At 36.0% G+C, this 17,761-nt stretch overlaps 1 pseudogene; it reads left to right on the top strand.

Annotated features, from left to right (window-relative positions):
- Positions 1 to 918: 918 nt before the first annotated feature.
- Positions 919 to 8,352, top strand: LOC115991713 (annotated as a pseudogene).
- The last annotated feature ends 9,409 nt before the right edge of the window (positions 8,353 to 17,761 follow it).

The raw sequence follows: 17,761 nt of genomic DNA, 5'->3' as shown, positions 1-17,761 counted from the left end.
AATAAGTTTAGCTAAAACAGATGTAATAAACAATAACGGTCTCCTCTTTATTATTTTTAAATTCTACGTTCCCTTAGCCTAAGCCTGAAGTCAAAATTGGTAAATTAATCAACTGGGTACTCTCTATTTCGCATGTGATGATATCACTGCTTAGTTCATTACTTTCTTCTCCCATAAAAAAAAATAAATAAATAAATAAAGAAAACTGCTGAGCAATGCAGAGAAGTAATGCTGGAATATAGTAACTCCCATTATATGCTGCAGCCTGTCAGCAATATATAAGTTGTGAAATTGTCTACCCCAATATATGGTGCAGCCTCATCCATCTTTATGTTCTAGAAACAAGTTGTGAATATATTTAGAGTTGACGAAAAATTATGTAAAAAGAATTGGCATCTATTTTTCAAGTCAAAGGACCAAAGCATTCTCAAAAAAAAAAAAAAAAAAAAAAAATGTCAAAGGACCAAAGTGACATTGAAATTTAATTTCTACCTTTTCAACGTATAAGTTGGGTTTTGTAAAGGAAAAAAAAAAAAATCCAAGATTTGTATGTTAATTAGTGTAATACTAATAATTAAATTGCTAACAAATCTTTGGTTTAGTACACAAGAATGAATATATTTAGAGTTTAAGAAAAACGTTGTCAAAATAAGTGGCATCTTAATTTTCAAGTCCATGACTAAAGGTGGCACTTTTTGAATTGAATATTTACCTTTCAACATATGAGTTCCCGCGCCACGTACGTACGAAGCATCCTAGGATATTGTGATGTGAATGCAGTTCAACAAAAGCCGTCTCTAAGAAACTTACACACTTACATGTCCTCACTCTATATATATGTCACCAATAATGCTACTTCATATTCATTGTTGGGACAAGTTCCAGACCAACATACAGAGAAAAAAAGCATAGAGTTTGATCATCTGTTTTCTGTTTAATTCACTTCTATATTGAGAAAACAAAAACTCTTTCTGGGTTTTGGTGGGCTTTTTGCAGTTATTGCAGCAGGACCACTCTTTTGTTTTTGCCATAAAGTTTGAACGTTTTGAATTCTGAAGAAATATATATATTTCTGGGGGGACTTGGTGGGTTTTAGCTGTTGGTTGTAATGGAAGGGGGTGACATTTACAAGGCTAGTAGTAGTTTAAGAGCGAATAGTTCTTCCCTATGGAGGAACAACTCTGTGGAAGTTTTCAACAGGTCTTCACATGAAGAAGACGATGAAGAAGCTCTCAAATGGGCTGCCCTTGAAAAGCTTCCTACATTTGATCGTCTAAGAAAAGGTATATTAACTACCTCAAAAGGTGAGGCTAATGAAATCAATATAGAAAGTCTTGGATTTGAAGAAAGGAAGCAATTGCTTGAGAGGTTAGTGAAAGTAGCTGAAGAGGACAATGAGAAGTTCTTGATGAAGGTCAGGAACCGGATTGATAGGTAAGAGTTCTGCCAATTTATGCTTCAAAATTTTCATGTATAGTTTGGTTTGTACTGTAATGGATTTTAATTTCTCTGGTTTCTTGGAATTTAATTAGAGTTGGAATTGATCTTCCAACAATTGAAGTACGATTTGAGCACGTAAATGTTGAGGCAGAAGTACATGTGGGTGGCAGTGCTTTGCCTACATTCTTTAACTTCAGTGTCAATATTGTAGAGGTAACCATCAGCAAAATATGTACTAGTCAGTTGCACAATTTTGCTTTCGAAGTGTTTCTGTTAAGTTGTTATTGAATTTACTTTTCACTGTGCGCAGGGTTTTTTAAATTCTCTCCATATTCTTCCAAGTAAAAAGAAACACTTGTCTATCCTAAAAGATGTTAGTGGAATCATCAAGCCTAAAAGGTGAGAAATTAACCTCAGCTATAATATGCATTTGACTCTGATTGTTTACAATTAGTTTCTGGGAATCCATTTTCATTTTCTGCATATGTATTTTGCAGAATGACATTGCTATTGGGTCCTCCAAGTTCTGGGAAGACAACACTCTTGTTGGCTTTGGCCGGAAAGCTTGACCCCAATCTAAAGGTGAAAATAATTTGATTTCAGCTTCAACTCTTCCTTGAGTTTGTAATTCTTTACTATATTTAAATCTTTAGTATCATCTCTGATAAAAAAAAAAAAAAAAAATGAAATTCTTCTTCAGTTGTCTGGGAGGGTGACTTACAACGGCCATGGCATGAATGAGTTTGTACCCCAGAGAACTGCTGCCTATATAAGTCAATATGATCTACATATTGGAGAAATGACTGTAAGAGAGACCCTGGGCTTCTCTGCAAGGTGCCAAGGGGTCGGATCACGATATGGTCAGTTGATTTATTTATGGGATCACTTATTTTATAGATGTCCTTCAACATAAATTTCTAGATGAACTGTCATTAGTGTAATATTAGGAAGAATGACTGTTGTTTTGGAAATCTGTAGATATGCTAGCAGAGTTGTCCAGAAGAGAAAAAGAGGCAAATATCAAGCCAGATCCAGATATTGATATCTACATGAAGGTGACGCAGAAGCTATTGACCAATTATTTATATCTTTAGCTGTTCGAGAAATTTATAGTATTAGTTTTTCCCTTCTGAGGAAACCGTACCTCGATCTCATTTAATAATTGAGATTCCAAAAACAATAATAATGGTTGCAGCTGTAATCTTGGGCATAATTCATATTATAGTAGATTATTTATGTTCAGTTTTGGATTGAGTAGCATCTTTAATTTTATTCGTAACATAACTTATTCAAGTGAGTGATTGTGGCTTTTTTTTGTTTATTGACTTCTGATATATCAGGCTGCCACAACTGAAGGCCAAGAGGCAGCAGTGGTGACAGATTATACATTAAAGGTAACATTGCCCGTTTTGGCATAGGCTTATGACTATTAAGACACAGTAAACATAATATACTTTAGTTTATTTAATTTGCTTCAAATATACAGGTTTTGGGTTTAGATGTGTGTGCTGATACCATGGTTGGAGATGAAATGATCAGGGGTATTTCTGGTGGACAAAGGAAGCGTGTTACAACAGGTATATCGAATCAATAACAAATAGAATTCAGTTTAGTTGATATGAATTTGGATGTATGCTAATCTATATTGAATCAAATTACAGGGGAGATGTTGGTTGGACCAGCAAATGCATTGTTTATGGATGAAATATCAACTGGATTGGACAGTTCGACAACTTTTCAAATTGTGAATTCACTCAAGCAATATGTTCACATTCTTGATGGAACAGCAGTCATCTCTCTACTGCAGCCAGCACCCGAGACATATAATCTTTTTGATGACATTATTCTCCTCTCTGATGGCTACATTGTGTACCAGGGTCCCCGTGAGCTAGTTCTTGACTTTTTTGAATCCATGGGTTTTAAATGTCCGGACAGAAAAGGCGTGGCTGATTTCTTGCAAGAGGTTAGTGTAAATATATTTTTTTTTATCTCATCCATACTAATAAAAAACTTAAGGATGAGCCTTAGTTCTCATATGTATTATCTGTGATTATGACAGGTGACATCAAGGAAAGATCAGGAGCAGTACTGGGCATGCAAAGATGAGCCTTACAGTTATGTCACAGCTCAGGAATTTGCTGAGGCATTCCATTCATTCAATGTTGGCAGGAGTATAGGAGATGAACTTTCAGTTCCATATGAAAAGAGTAAAAGTCACCCGGCTGCTTTGACAACCAACAAGTATGGTGTTAATAAGAAGGAGCTGTTAAAAGCTAATTTCTCAAGAGAATACTTGCTGATGAAAAGGAATTCATTTGTTTATATCTTCAAAATTACACAAGTGGGTTTAAAACTTAATTTTTGACTCTTGATTTATTTGCATTTAGTAGGATTTCGATTTTGATCTTTTGTTTGTCTGTTTGTTTTTGTTTTTGTGCTTTTAGCTTTTCATAATGGGACTGATTGCAATGACAATTTTCCTACGGACAAAGATGCCTCGTGATTCAGTAAACGATGGATCAATTTATACGCGTGCTTTGTTCTTCACTGTGATTACGATTATGTTTAATGGAATGGCAGAGATTTCAATGACGATTGTAAAGCTTCCTGTCTTTTACAAGCAAAGGGATCTCCTCTTCTATCCTTCTTGGGTATATGCTCTTCCAACATGGATCCTCAAGATTCCAGTAACATTTTTAGAAGTTGGAGTTTGGGTATTTATGACCTATTATGTCATGGGATTTGATCCAAGTCCTGGAAGGTAATTATAATAATATTGTGGCTCATTTAGATATTGGTTTAGCTTGTGTGTTATATTCTAATCAACATGTTCAAATGTACATATTGCAGGTTCTTTAAACAATACCTTCTGCTCTTACTTGTAAACCAAATGGCTTCTGCATTATTCCGAGCTATTGCAGCAATGGGTAGAAACATGATTATTGCCAACACTTTTGGGTCCTTTGCACTGCTCTTACTTTTTGCCTTAGGTGGCTTTATACTTACCAAAGGTAACAATATACTAAACTGAGAAATTTATTTAAACCTTTTTTCAGTTTGTTACACTATACCTTTAAGAACTGCCTTTTCATCTGTTGACTTACTTCTACAGATGATATAAAGAAATGGTGGATATGGGGTTACTGGATATCGCCTTTGATGTACGGGCAAAATGCAATAGTGGTGAATGAGTTCCTGGGCGGAAACTGGAGAAATGTAACTTCTTGACTATGCATCTGAAAATTTATGCTGTCTTCCTGTTAATAACAAGCTAATGCTTGATTAAATTGTAATAATATAGGGTAGCACAACGGAAGAACTGGGAATTTCAGTTTTGAAGTCTAGTGGGTTCCCTACTCAAGCAAAGTGGTATTGGATTGGCATAGGAGCACTAGTTGGATTCTTACTAGTTTTCAACGTCATTTTCACTCTGGCTCTTACTTATCTTAACCGTGGGTATCTCCACCTTTTCCGCTATATTTTGTATAAATTTAGAAGCATTTTTGTTAATGATGTACCATTTGTTGTGCAGCACTTGGAAAGGTACAGACTGTAAAATCAGATGAACCAGAAAGCAATGAACAAGGGCAGAGGACAGGAGAAGGCATACAGTTAACACTCAGAGGAAACAGCTCAAGTCACCATTCCCACATAGGTAATATGTTGCAAATATTGTGTATTGTATCTTGTGAGCATCAAAGTTTTATTTCTTTTTAGTTTCCAACTAAAGTTAATGGACGTGCAGGGAGTAGGAGGAGAAGTAGCTCATCTGCAAGGTCAGGAGCTGAAATTAACGCCAACACTAATGGGAAAAGAGGAATGGTTCTTCCTTTTGATCAACATTCTATCACATTTGATGATATTATATACTCTGTTGACATGCCACAGGTAACTCAAGTCATAAATATCTTAAATTGAAAATATTTCTTGTAGTGGCTTTCAATTTAATATTGTCCCAAAAGCAGAAACTTGAGACTTGACTATTTTGATTGGACTTACAGGAAATGATGAGCCAGGGTGTTATTGAGGATAAATTAGTGCTTTTGAAGGGTGTGAGTGGTGCTTTTAGGCCAGGTGTTCTCACAGCTCTGATGGGTGTTAGTGGTGCTGGTAAAACAACTCTGATGGATGTGCTGGCAGGTAGGAAAACCGGTGGATATATTGAAGGGAACATCACAATATCAGGATTCCCAAAGAACCAAGAAACATTTGCTCGAATTTCTGGGTACTGTGAGCAAAATGACATTCATTCTCCTCATGTTACTGTGTATGAGTCCTTGCTTTACTCAGCATGGCTCCGCTTATCCTCTGAAGTTGATTCAGAAACCAGAAAGGTCGGTATCTAAAAGGTCACTTAGCTTCATGGTTTTTCTGTTTGCATTACTTCCTACTTTCTTTAGTGCAATTGATTAAGCTCAATAAATCAGACTCTATTGGTAATTGTTAAGCATGATTCCATAAAGAAGATGTTTGGGTTTGAATTAAAGATCTTGACTATTATATCACTACCAGAAATCCTGATTCATGGTTCTAACAAACCGTTGCAGATGTTCATTGAGGAAGTCATGGAGCTTGTGGAGCTAAACCCATTGAGGAATGCACAAGTTGGGTTACCTGGTGTGAATGGTCTCTCTACTGAGCAGCGCAAGAGGCTCACTATCGCAGTTGAGCTTGTGGCAAACCCCTCCATAATATTCATGGATGAGCCAACTTCAGGTCTAGATGCAAGAGCTGCTGCAATTGTTATGAGAACAGTTAGGAACACAGTGGACACTGGAAGAACAGTTGTGTGCACCATCCATCAGCCAAGCATTGACATATTCGAAGCTTTTGATGAGGTAAGGACCATTAACTATCAACAGGCTAGGTGCAAATGTGTTGGTTAACTTGGTTTTCTTCTAGATTTGAGTATGACAAATATGTAACATGTATTTGCAGCTTTTCCTAATGAAACGTGGAGGACAAGAGATATACGTTGGGCCATTGGGACACCACTCATGCCATCTTATAAAGTATTTTGAGGTAGGATTCTTTGAAGATCATAACTGCAAACATCCAAAAGCCAAAATTTTTTATCTATGTTGTATATTTCCTAATGCATATACCTTTCCTTCGCTTCTAGAGTATTGAAGGAGTCAAAAAAATTAAAGATGGTTACAATCCAGCAACTTGGATGTTGGAAGTTTCATCTTCAGCAGAGGAAATAAATTTGGGTGTTGATTTTACTAATGTGTACAAAAACTCAGAGCTGTACAGGTATGTTCAATGTTGTATTAAATGCTTTACAAGACTGAAAAACAATTCTACCATCTGGGCAATGTATAAATAAGTTCTTTTTTTTTAGTCATGTTCTTTGAATTTAAGGCTAAAACTTCTGTGCGGTATATTCATTAGGAGGAACAAGGCATTGATTCAAGAGTTGAGCAAGCCTACACCTAATAAAAAAGAACTCTATTTCCCAACCCAATATGCACAGCCATTTTTCACTCAATGCATGGCTTGCTTGTGGAAGCAACACTGGTCCTATTGGCGCAACCAACCATACACTGCCGTGAGATTTCTGTTCACAGTTTTCATAGCGTTGACATTTGGGACAATGTTTTGGGACCTTGGTACCAAGACGTAAGTTACTGCTACAAAACTTCGCGAAATTTTGAACAATCCATTGGTTTACTACTACATTTTAATACCTTTAAGTTTCAAATTGCAGCGAGAGGCAACAGGATTTAGCAAATGCAATGGGTTCCATGTATGCTGCTGTTCTCTTCCTTGGTGTCCAAAATTCTACGTCAGTGCAGCCTGTAGTGGCAGTTGAACGAACTGTCTTCTACAGAGAAAGAGCTGCTGGAATGTATTCTGCATTGCCATATGCATTTGCACAGGTAACTAGCTAGGGTCACATCTTGCAAGCTTAACCTATATAAATTTACAGTATTAGTATACAATAACTATGTATGTTAATGGAACTTCGTGTCTTTGTCACAGGCTGCAATTGAGCTCCCATATGTTTTTGCACAAGCTGTGTTTTATGGCGTCATAGTTTATGCAATGATTGGGTTTGAATGGACTGTTGCCAAATTCTTTTGGTATCTATTTTTCATGTACTTCACATTGCTATACTTTACCTTCTACGGCATGATGACTGTGGCTGTGACGCCAAACCACCATATTGCTGGCATAATAGCGACCGCATTTCTTGTAATATGGAATCTATTTTCAGGATTCATAATGCCGCGACCAGTAAGTATTTTCCATTTTTGATGTGCAGGTTTTCATGTGTACAAATATATGTAACAATTACTAACTCTTTTTCATTTTTCCTTTTCCTTTCATTAATCTACTTGGAAATCAACAGAGGATTCCTGTATGGTGGAGATGGTACTACTGGGCATGTCCAATAGCTTGGACTTTGTATGGATTGATTGCTTCACAATTTGGAGATATAGAGAAGTTTATGACTGACGGCAATAGAGAACCAGTGAAAGAATATATTAAAAGCTCTTTTGGATACAAGCATGATTTTCTAGGAGTGGTTGCAGTTGTAGTTGCTGGGATTGCTGTACTCTTTGCATTCATCTTTGCAGTTTCCATCAAGGTGTTCAATTTCCAAAGGCGATAGAAAGTTGTTTTGATTATTTTGTATAGTATGTTTCCAGCAAGTTCAAGATGTTTTGTCTCTTACATCAACAAGATGTATCTTGAAGCACTTTATTATTGTTTTTACTATTTATTATTTATTTTATTCAAAGCACTTGGATTATTGATTTTAGTATGTTTTAGGATTCATGCTATCCAGCAAGTCCAAGATGTTTTGTCTCTTGCACCAGCAAAATGTACCTTAAAGCACTTGAATATTGTATTACTTGGTTTTTTTATTCGTAATACATAATAAACCCCGATATATCTTTTACACATGGCTTGTGAAAGCACAGGATTGCGGGACATAGGATACAAGATTGAGGAATTGAGTAATTTAGCCCTTCTTAGACAAAGACCGAGGGTTGAAATATAGAATAAGGAAACTTCGATCTATTGCCCCCAAAATAACGTTCTTTTTTCTTTCTTCTTTTCTGTTGATAAATTCTAGAGGTAAAATAGCCAGTAGGGAAGGGGGAATTTTAACTCTACACTTCTAAATTAGAAACGTTAGAAAGTACTAGTTGAGTTACAAAGTTCTTGACCATGTTATGCTCTTTTAATATAAACTTATATTTTACTGCAGAAAATGAAGTCACTTCATCTAGCCTGCACCAAATACTACAAACCCCCAAAAGTTATCCAAATTTATATTTTCATGACTGAAAAGTAGCATCTTTTATTTTTTTTTTACTAGTGATATATAATGATTAATCCATTGCAAGCTATTTATCCATGTTTTGTGAAGCCATTTGATAGACAAGCTACAAATGTGCTTGTAGGTTGTAAATGACTAAATGGTAGGATTTTTTTTATTTATTGAGAAAGAGAATTTCAACTTATGAAATCCGACAAATGTTATTCGATACAACTAATAATGGGCATCGCACAAATAATTCTGTAAGCTTCTTGTGCAAAAGTTATATAGTTATATTCTAAATATTTTAAAGTAATAATATCAAGTAATGTTGCGATAACAAGAAAGAGGTTTTTGTTAAATTAATGATGTAATACAAAATTAAGGGGATGAAGAATTTAGACTATAGAGTAAATTGGAAATTAGTTATTATGTGGTGTAATAAGTTGATTGTTTCTTTAATCATAATTTTTGTTACTTTTTTTTAGACAGTTTCAACTTATGATGTCCACTTCTAATGATAGCTATTTATCATTAGACCAAAACATCGATCGATTATTTTGTGTAAGCAGGGATTGAACCCAAATCTCTTATTCAACCATCAGAAACTTTACCAGTTGAGCTTAATATCATATTAATTTATTTTATATCATATTAATGTTTAGTTGTCTTATGGAAATATCATAGAATTTTATAATAAAATTCTATTAGTATGATATAACTATTTTCACAGAGTGTTTAACCTACAATAATCATACTTCAATAACATAAATATGACATAGATTCTACCACCCTAAACTATATTTTCGATTACACTTTACACCCTAAACTTTGGATTTCTATTTAAATTAATAGCAAACTTAACATCAGCGTGCAAAGTGTAACAAGGGCATTGTTCAGGGTGCAAAACGTGCATTCAAAAAGTTTAGGGTGCAACGTATAATCTGGAGTATAGTTTAGGGTGATAAAATGTAATATCCCCTATAAAAGAGAAATTATTTTAATTATAAAGTGGATATATTCATTAACTCTATGTATAACTAGTTCATGCGATGTATGGCTTGATGAAGATTCACATATAAGCTAAATTTTTTTTAAAAATAATTAAAACAAAATTATTAAATAGATAGTAATAAAAAATTATATAAAAAAAGTAAATAGTTTTAAGGTCTGATTGTTTAAAGTTTGGATGAAAACAATAAGTAAGATAAATTTATTCGATGAAAAGATAAGTGTAAGTTGCATCTTGAGAAAAAAAAAAAAAAAAAAGTGAAAAAAAATTCAACAACATGGGGTGTATTGTTGTTGACGCCCCACTTTGCAACCTATATATAACCTCACATGGAAGGTAAAATGGTAATTTCACCTTGAAAATTGGCATCTTAATTGTGGCCACTAGATCCTTAATTTCATTTCATCAAAACGATCTTGATGTTTTAAAGATCAAACTGACTGGCCAGAAGCCTTAAATAGACCATCAGATCGAAAGTTATCATCAAATCAAGTTTTAAAAGCCGAGATGCACTATCACAAATTGAGTCCGGCTATATGTAATTATGAAAAATTGATTCCAATTAGTTTTAATTATAATCAAATTGAAACTAATGATGTGTCATAATTTGATTGGTTAGTACTACATCTTATGGTAAGGTTCCTTACACTTGATTAATTAGATAATCAAATATTAATTATTCAATAAGTAACTTGTATAATTATCTTTTTAATTGGGGTAGATTTGGAACTTATTAAGCCTGAAATGGAAGTGATTGGAGCTTATTAATGTTAATTGGAAACAAAATTTGAGGTCTATTAATATTAATTATGCTAAAACAATTTTATGACAAATGGCCTCTGCTCACCTTTTTGTTGATATCTCTCAAAATATTTTGAATTTATAAGTGAGATTAATTTTTTCAGAAATTAGACATATGGGGCTTTAATTTGAGTACAAGAACGAGACAATTTCAGTCAAAATTGAGTAAGATACGATTTTTTGAATTTGTCTTTGCGAGCTGTTACAGGAGCTACGAGAAAAACCAAATTCTTAGTCATTTTGCTTGCTCATTGCTCCCACCAACCTTCACATTTAATGTACCAACTTTCCCCAAATACTGAAATAAGGTCTAGGTTCATGATTCTCTTTAATCCTTTGTCAACTCTCATTAAAAATGTCATTTCATTCATATTTTCTTCACCACTACTATATAAACCCCCTCTTCCCCTCCTCCATTCCAAAGTACACAGAAACACCCTCTCTTCTCCCTTCTTGAGTTCTAGTGAACTAGAGTAGTCTTGTCATATCTTGGTCTTCCTGAGACTCAAGGTATCAAGTGAGACTCACTCTCCCTCTCCTAGTTCTTCTTCTCTACTCCACCCTTAGAACCTTCACTAAAAGCCTCCTCCTCCATCATGTGAATCCTGTATGTAAGTATAATCCATTTCCCTAAATTGTTTTTCATGTTTCTATAATGTTAATTTAAGATTAAATCATGCTAGTGATTATTTGAACTTATTGAATATGTTTAAATGTTCTTAAATGTTCATATGCGTTCTTTACATGTTCTTGGTTGTTCATCACATGTTCATGCATGACACTAGTTTTGATCTTAAATCTACATCAAAAATATGAAAAACATATTAGTTTCATAATTCTCTCAAATACTTGAATCTAGGATATCACCATCCACACACATTTACTAGAATTTATTTTTCAATCGAAATGCAATGATTAATAAATGGAATAAGGGGTTATCACATGCACACACATTAAATTCAACATGCAAATTGATTTATGATATATCAGATAATATGATATGAATGTTGGCCACTATAGTCTAGAAGACCGATTTCACCAAGCAAGGTGGGTGCCTAACACCTTCCCATCTTATAACATAGCCTCCAAATTTTGATCAAGGGTTGATAGATCAATACTTATCCATGCAATATTCAATTTCTAGATTGTAACTAGAAAATAAAGTCATGTACTTTATCAAATAATGTATCTAGGACCAATTATGATGAATTATTTTAATTAATAAAATAATTATGATGAACTATTTTATTTTAATTAATAAAATGATGAATTATTCAATTATGATTTTCTCATTTTTCCCAGTAATTAAATAAGTGGTGACTCCATTGTGTACGTGCAAGTTAGATTTGAGCTTATTTATGGGAGTGAAATAAGTTATATAACAGTACATCTACATAAGAAAGCTCAAAAAGATGCAAGTTTTGACATAACACTCAAACAAGAAATAAAGAAAGTGATGGTAGGACATGAAAAAGACACATTTAGAAAAGAAGAAGAAGCTAATTATCAAAACAACACAGGATGTACATGGAAAACCCTAGAGAAGGGATAAAAAACCACGATTTGAGCAAGAAAATAACATTCTTGCTCGACTCTGCTTATATTATGTATGAGAAAGAGATCAGTTTACAATAAAGTTGTCTTTCTTTCCTACCAACACTCCATTTTCATCTCAAAATATCTACTTGGGTTCTTGCCTTAATAACACAGCTGCATGTTCCTCTTATACTCTGAGGAATATGGCTAAGTACAAAGGACAGGTGTCAAGTCATCATATTCTCTCTTTTGGATCTTTTCACAACTGTGATATTATCTGCTAACTAAGGGATAAGAACTGCGCCAACATGACACTAGAACCCGTAGTTAGGTAACTTTGTCACTGTTTAAGAGACAAGTCTTGGTCATCAAGAAGGACATCAAGAATACTATGATTGGTACATGTGTCTCCAATGTGACTCATTGTGCATTCAACCAATAAGGGGTGTCCTCATAGCCTTCAACCTTGAAAAATCACTATGTTTCTTTTTGGTGATTGCTTGAGTTCCATGTCAGATGTAAATCTCACTTCCTTCCTAAGGCAGTCACACCTTTAGTACTGACCAACATGACACTAGAACCCATAGGTAGGTAACTTTGTCACTGTTTGAGAGACAAGTCTTGGTCATCAAGAAGGACATCAAGAATACTATGATTGGTACATGTGTCTCCAACATGACTCATTGTGCATTCAACCAATAAGGGGTGTCCTCATAGCCTTCAACCCTGAAAAATCACTATGTCCTTTTTTGGCGATTGCTTGAGTACCGTGTCAGATGTAAATCTCAATTCCTTCCCAAGGAAGTCACACCTTTAGTACTGACCAAGACAAAATCTCTTAGCCAACACCTACTCTCTCTTCCCTCACAGTTGCTCCACGTGTAGAGTCTAGATTCAACCACTTATGCATTCTACCATGCCTTAGTCGTGCTATGTACATTAGCCTCCTGATTGTCAATGGTGTTTAATAGCAAAGGCCTTTGACAATCACATGGTTCAAGCACTAACACTCCAGGAATCATGCCCTATGAGGTTCAAAATGGACACGTGGCTCAAAAGGGTGCTCCTAGCCATTTTGGCGCCTCTTCCTTTCTTGCATTTTGGCAGAGAGACATTACTCCTCATAAATGTCATGTCTCTTCACTTAACTACAGTTGGGGATTTAAATAGGGAATGTTTCTTCTTCAACCTTCATTCCTTTTGTATTTTTCTAATTTTTCTTCCAAAAAAACTTTAACCTCCACGAAAATGTCAAACTCTTCTTCTGATGGTTCCAACTCCCTATATCACTCCTCAAGCTCTTTTGAGAGTGCTTCCAATGATCATACTCCTTCCCCACCACTAAGCCCCGTGCACCCTCCTCTCCCTTCCCATTCACCCTTTACCTCCTCATGTCCTCATTCCCAAGGAGGTTGCTCCTTTTGACTGGAGCGATGAGGTGGAGGAGAACTCCAAGGAACTGCAGTTAAGGGCTGAAGAGGAAGCTGAGGAGGCAGCGACCGCTGCATTCTTGGATGCTCCCACTCACCGTAGGAGAAGGCAAAGGCTTGGTCGTTCAAGCTTGGAGTCTAGCACTTCAAGGTTTTCTGACTCCAAGTAGGCAAATTCCTCTAATAGCTCTTCTAAGGGCTCTTCTAATGGCTCCGACTCGGGGGATGATGAAGGCAAAGAAGAGAAGGAAGAAGAGGATGATGATAATGATGAAGAGGAGATGGAGTACCTGGCTTCGAATTATCCCCAAGAGAACTCTGGGGATGACACGAATGCCTATGCGCCAAGGTCTCCTTAAGTTGCTCGCTGTTGAACCTGCTGCTGTTTCTTTTTTTTCTTTTTCTTTTTTTATTGTCGTTGTTTTGTTTATTTCTTTTTTATTATGTGTTTTTTGTTTAGCCAATCTTTTGGCTTAAGTTGTAAAAAACAAACTTTATCTTTCATATTTTGTGTATAAATTTTTGTGTTCTTTTTTGTAGTTAGAAAAGAGGTGATAGGCCATAAGGGCCAAATCATGTAAATCCCTCTTTTCTGTTTTGTAGAAAAAATTTTAAACACAAAAATATATGAAAGAAAGAAAGTTATTTATTATATGTTTACTGTTTTTCTTTCATGTTATATTATATGTTTATTTTATCATATATCAAATTCTTGCACAACACGAAAGGATAAACATGTTAGTTAATAAAATGTGAAATGCAATGAATTAAATCATACATGTTAGTGAAGGGTTGCGCCTTTGCCCTTGGACTATAAAGGCAGTTTTCTTGATTTTAGCACCATTAACTACCATTCTTTATCAGAGATTTAGTTTCTTCCCTATGCTGACACGTGTCAATTTTGAAAAGATGTCTCCCTTTTTGAACCACTCTCTTTCAGTGGGAAATTACTAACTTCTCAAAGTATAAAATGAAAAAAAAAAATATTTATATATATATATATATATATATATATATATCCTTCCTTATTTTTCTCCTTTTTTTCCTTATCTCCTTCTTCAACTCAAAACCCAGAATTCTTCTCACAGACCAAATCATGGGTGTGAAACGTGGTCTACAATCCAACTCTGCTAAATTTGCAGAATCTTCTGCGTCAAAAGGTAATAAACCCCTTCTAGGAGGAGATGAAAATCCTTCCATAGAAGAATAATGGATCATCCCTCCCTTCTTTGAAGATTAACTATTTGATTAAAGTCTCGATTGGTTCTCAACCCCTTGCTCTGAAGACCCTCCCTACGCAGCATGTGGGGAACCTGATGATCTTCTGACTATGGATCTAGAATTGAAGCACATTCCAAGGCTTGACACTTGTAGGGGAGATCTTACTCCCACTATAGATATGGTTTTCAAATCTCACACTTTAGTTTCCAGAGGTTGGAGAAGCTAGTGTTGAAGGGTGTTTAAGGGGTGTTGAAGATTACCTATTTGGTAGAAGTCTCGATTGGGACTCAACCCTTTGCTTTGAAGACCCTCCTTACGCAACATAAGGGGAACCTGATGATCTTTTGACTATGGATCTAGAATTGAAGCACATTCCAAGGCTTGGCACTTGCAGGGTAGATTTTACTCCCACCATAGATGTGGTTTTCAAATCTCACAATTTAGTTTCCAGAGGTTGGAGAAGCTGGTGTCGAAGGGTGTTAACTCATCCTCCCTTTATGGATATCCTGTAGAGAGTAAAGCTTGTGGAGAAAATCCTTGTATTTTTCTAATTTAGAGATTAGCAAGGATAGTGAAAGTTTGCTTTCTCTTCAGTACTGCTGGAACTCCATCACTCATACATTCTTCACCGGATGTCAAGAAATCTCTATATCTGTAGAAGATGTCTATGAGATATTGAGAATTCCCCTGTTTGGAGATGATGAGGTAGTCAACATCTCTTTATCTCCTGATGAGTCTAAAGCTATGAAGTTCCTTAAGGATGCAGTGAAGAAAACTTTGAAGAAGCCAATTTTGAAAGTGGCAAGGGAAGGGAAGCCCCTAGCAAGGAAATACCCGAAGATGCAAGTGTTGGTGGAGACAAAGGTTCCAGGGCCAACTTCTGAGGATGAATCAGATATTTTTGATGGAATATGCTGATGGCATGGATGAGGAAGCCAATAAAGACCCCCTGAAGGAAGGCACTAACTTTGTTGTTGGAGAAGGTAACTCTAGTTCCTATGAACTTGAAGCATTTATTGCCTTTTTACTTTCTTGCCTTCTGTTTAAGGGATATCCTCATGAAAAGATTCTAAGTAGACATTTCCTTTTAGCTATTAAAGCAAGGTGATAATCTTTCCCCCTTGCCCCATATTTTTCAGGAACTTTATATTTTCACCTAGATCATTTTACTCTTGACTTGCAACGCTCCTGGGATAGATTTCAAGTTGAAACTTTCATACTCGTTGCTTTTTTACAAATATGGTTATGGGAACAGTTTAGGAATTATGCTCCTATTCCTAGAGTGTTAAACTCTTATAAGACCAGTCTACCATCACCCCAAGGTTTGCCAAGCTCTTGGCGTTGGAACAAAGTGGCAGTATCTTCAAACAGATTCTTTAGCAAAGTGTTAGATGACCCTACTGATTGGACAGCTAGATCATACTCTGCTTTGGAGGGTGGACTTCCCCTACTATTCACTTCCCTAGAAAGCATCTCTATTTCTCATTACAAAGATAGCCCCTGGTCTGAGGAAGAACTTTCTTTTGTGGCTTGTACTTTTCTTTCTTAGTTTCAGGCACGTTTTCAAGATGACTAAGAAATTCAAACCTACAAACCCCATAGGTTTGCCCGTCAACTTGGTTTTGACCAAGGCATATTGGGACATCTTTCTACCTCAGCTTTGCCTGCTGTGGTAGCTTCTTTAGCCTTTAAAAAGGAAAATCTCATCAAGATTTTAGTATTAAGCCCCGATATCCCCTTCACTTCCCCCACCAGAATTGGATTGCCTTCACCTAAGTTCAAGTTATGGTGGTCCAATATCAAAGAGCATGTTAGGAATTTTTGGCAAAGTGGTGCCAACGAGTGGACGTTCCACCTATTTTTCAAGGAGATTTTACTTTGAAGCCCCTTCTAAACACCAAACTTTCAAGCACCAAGAGAAATAAGAATGCAAAAACCCTTTCTAGTAAGAAGCCCAAGGTACACTCTTTTCTCTATACTGACTATTTCTTGTAACCTCTTCTTTTATTCCTGAACTCAATTAAGTTTTCTTCTTTTCTCCATTTTTGACCTTTGACAGGTTACAGGCTCTACTTCTCAAGCTCGACTAAAATCTAAAGTCACTTCTTCAACCCAAGAGGTTTCTGTACAAGAAATGACTTCCAATGAAAAGACAAGGTCTAACACTGAAATGGAGGACTTAAATCGGGTGTACATCGAAAATCCTCAAGAAAAAGAAAGCTTAACAGAAGCTACTTCCAAGGAACAAGAGGGTGAAAGCGCCCAGACAGAACCTAATCCATTGCTCTCATTGGCTTCTCCCAATCTAAGAGCAACTTGTTCTCTATTGCTCTCTATATATCTCAAAAACATGAAGGATACCAGCAAGTGGACCCTATCACTTAGGAGCTTTCTCTTACAGCAAATTGGGTCTATCATATCCTAACTGCAGTCAAAGGGTAAAGAGGATTGTCTAGCTCTTCCCCTTGACAACTTCCTTTCCACACTAAGCGAGGTTGAGAGCCTAAGTGTCAATTTCAGCAGGTTAAAGAGTTATGTCACTGCATTGAGGGACTTAAAGAAGGCAGGACCCTTTGTTCATGCTTCCTTATCCTCACTTCATGAACTAAAAGTTGTTGAGGTCTAAAAAAAAGTCACCATGTTGCACCAAGGCCCAAAATGGCATAGAGAGTTGAACTCTATGAGAAAATAAAAGACTTGAGCCTGCAATAAAGAAAAAAATATGGTAGGCCCAACTCCATTGAAGGATTTAGGGAAGAACCCAAACCCACGAAAGGATAGGCCTTAGAATTCATGAAACAAAGGGAAGAAGAAAAGAACCCAGCCCGCTAAGGTCAGAAAACCACTAGGTGGTCCAGTGGTAAGAACTGGACTGGGATATCCAAGGACAGCCAAGGGCTCGGCATCCTCGAGACGTGCAACAAAGCCAAGATGAGATTAAGACAACTCAAAAGGAGTGCCAAGAAACACAAGGAATGAGAATAGATACATCCTTATTAGCCACCCAATGATGAAAAAGGAACCAAAAAGCTTGGAAACCAACTATTC

This window comes from Quercus lobata, chromosome 5, assembly GCF_001633185.2.
Source record: "Quercus lobata isolate SW786 chromosome 5, ValleyOak3.0 Primary Assembly, whole genome shotgun sequence".
In the NCBI taxonomy this organism is placed as follows: Eukaryota; Viridiplantae; Streptophyta; class Magnoliopsida; order Fagales; family Fagaceae; genus Quercus; species Quercus lobata.
Note: the sequence above shows the minus strand (reverse complement) of the source record. Positions and strands in the feature narration are given on the sequence as shown.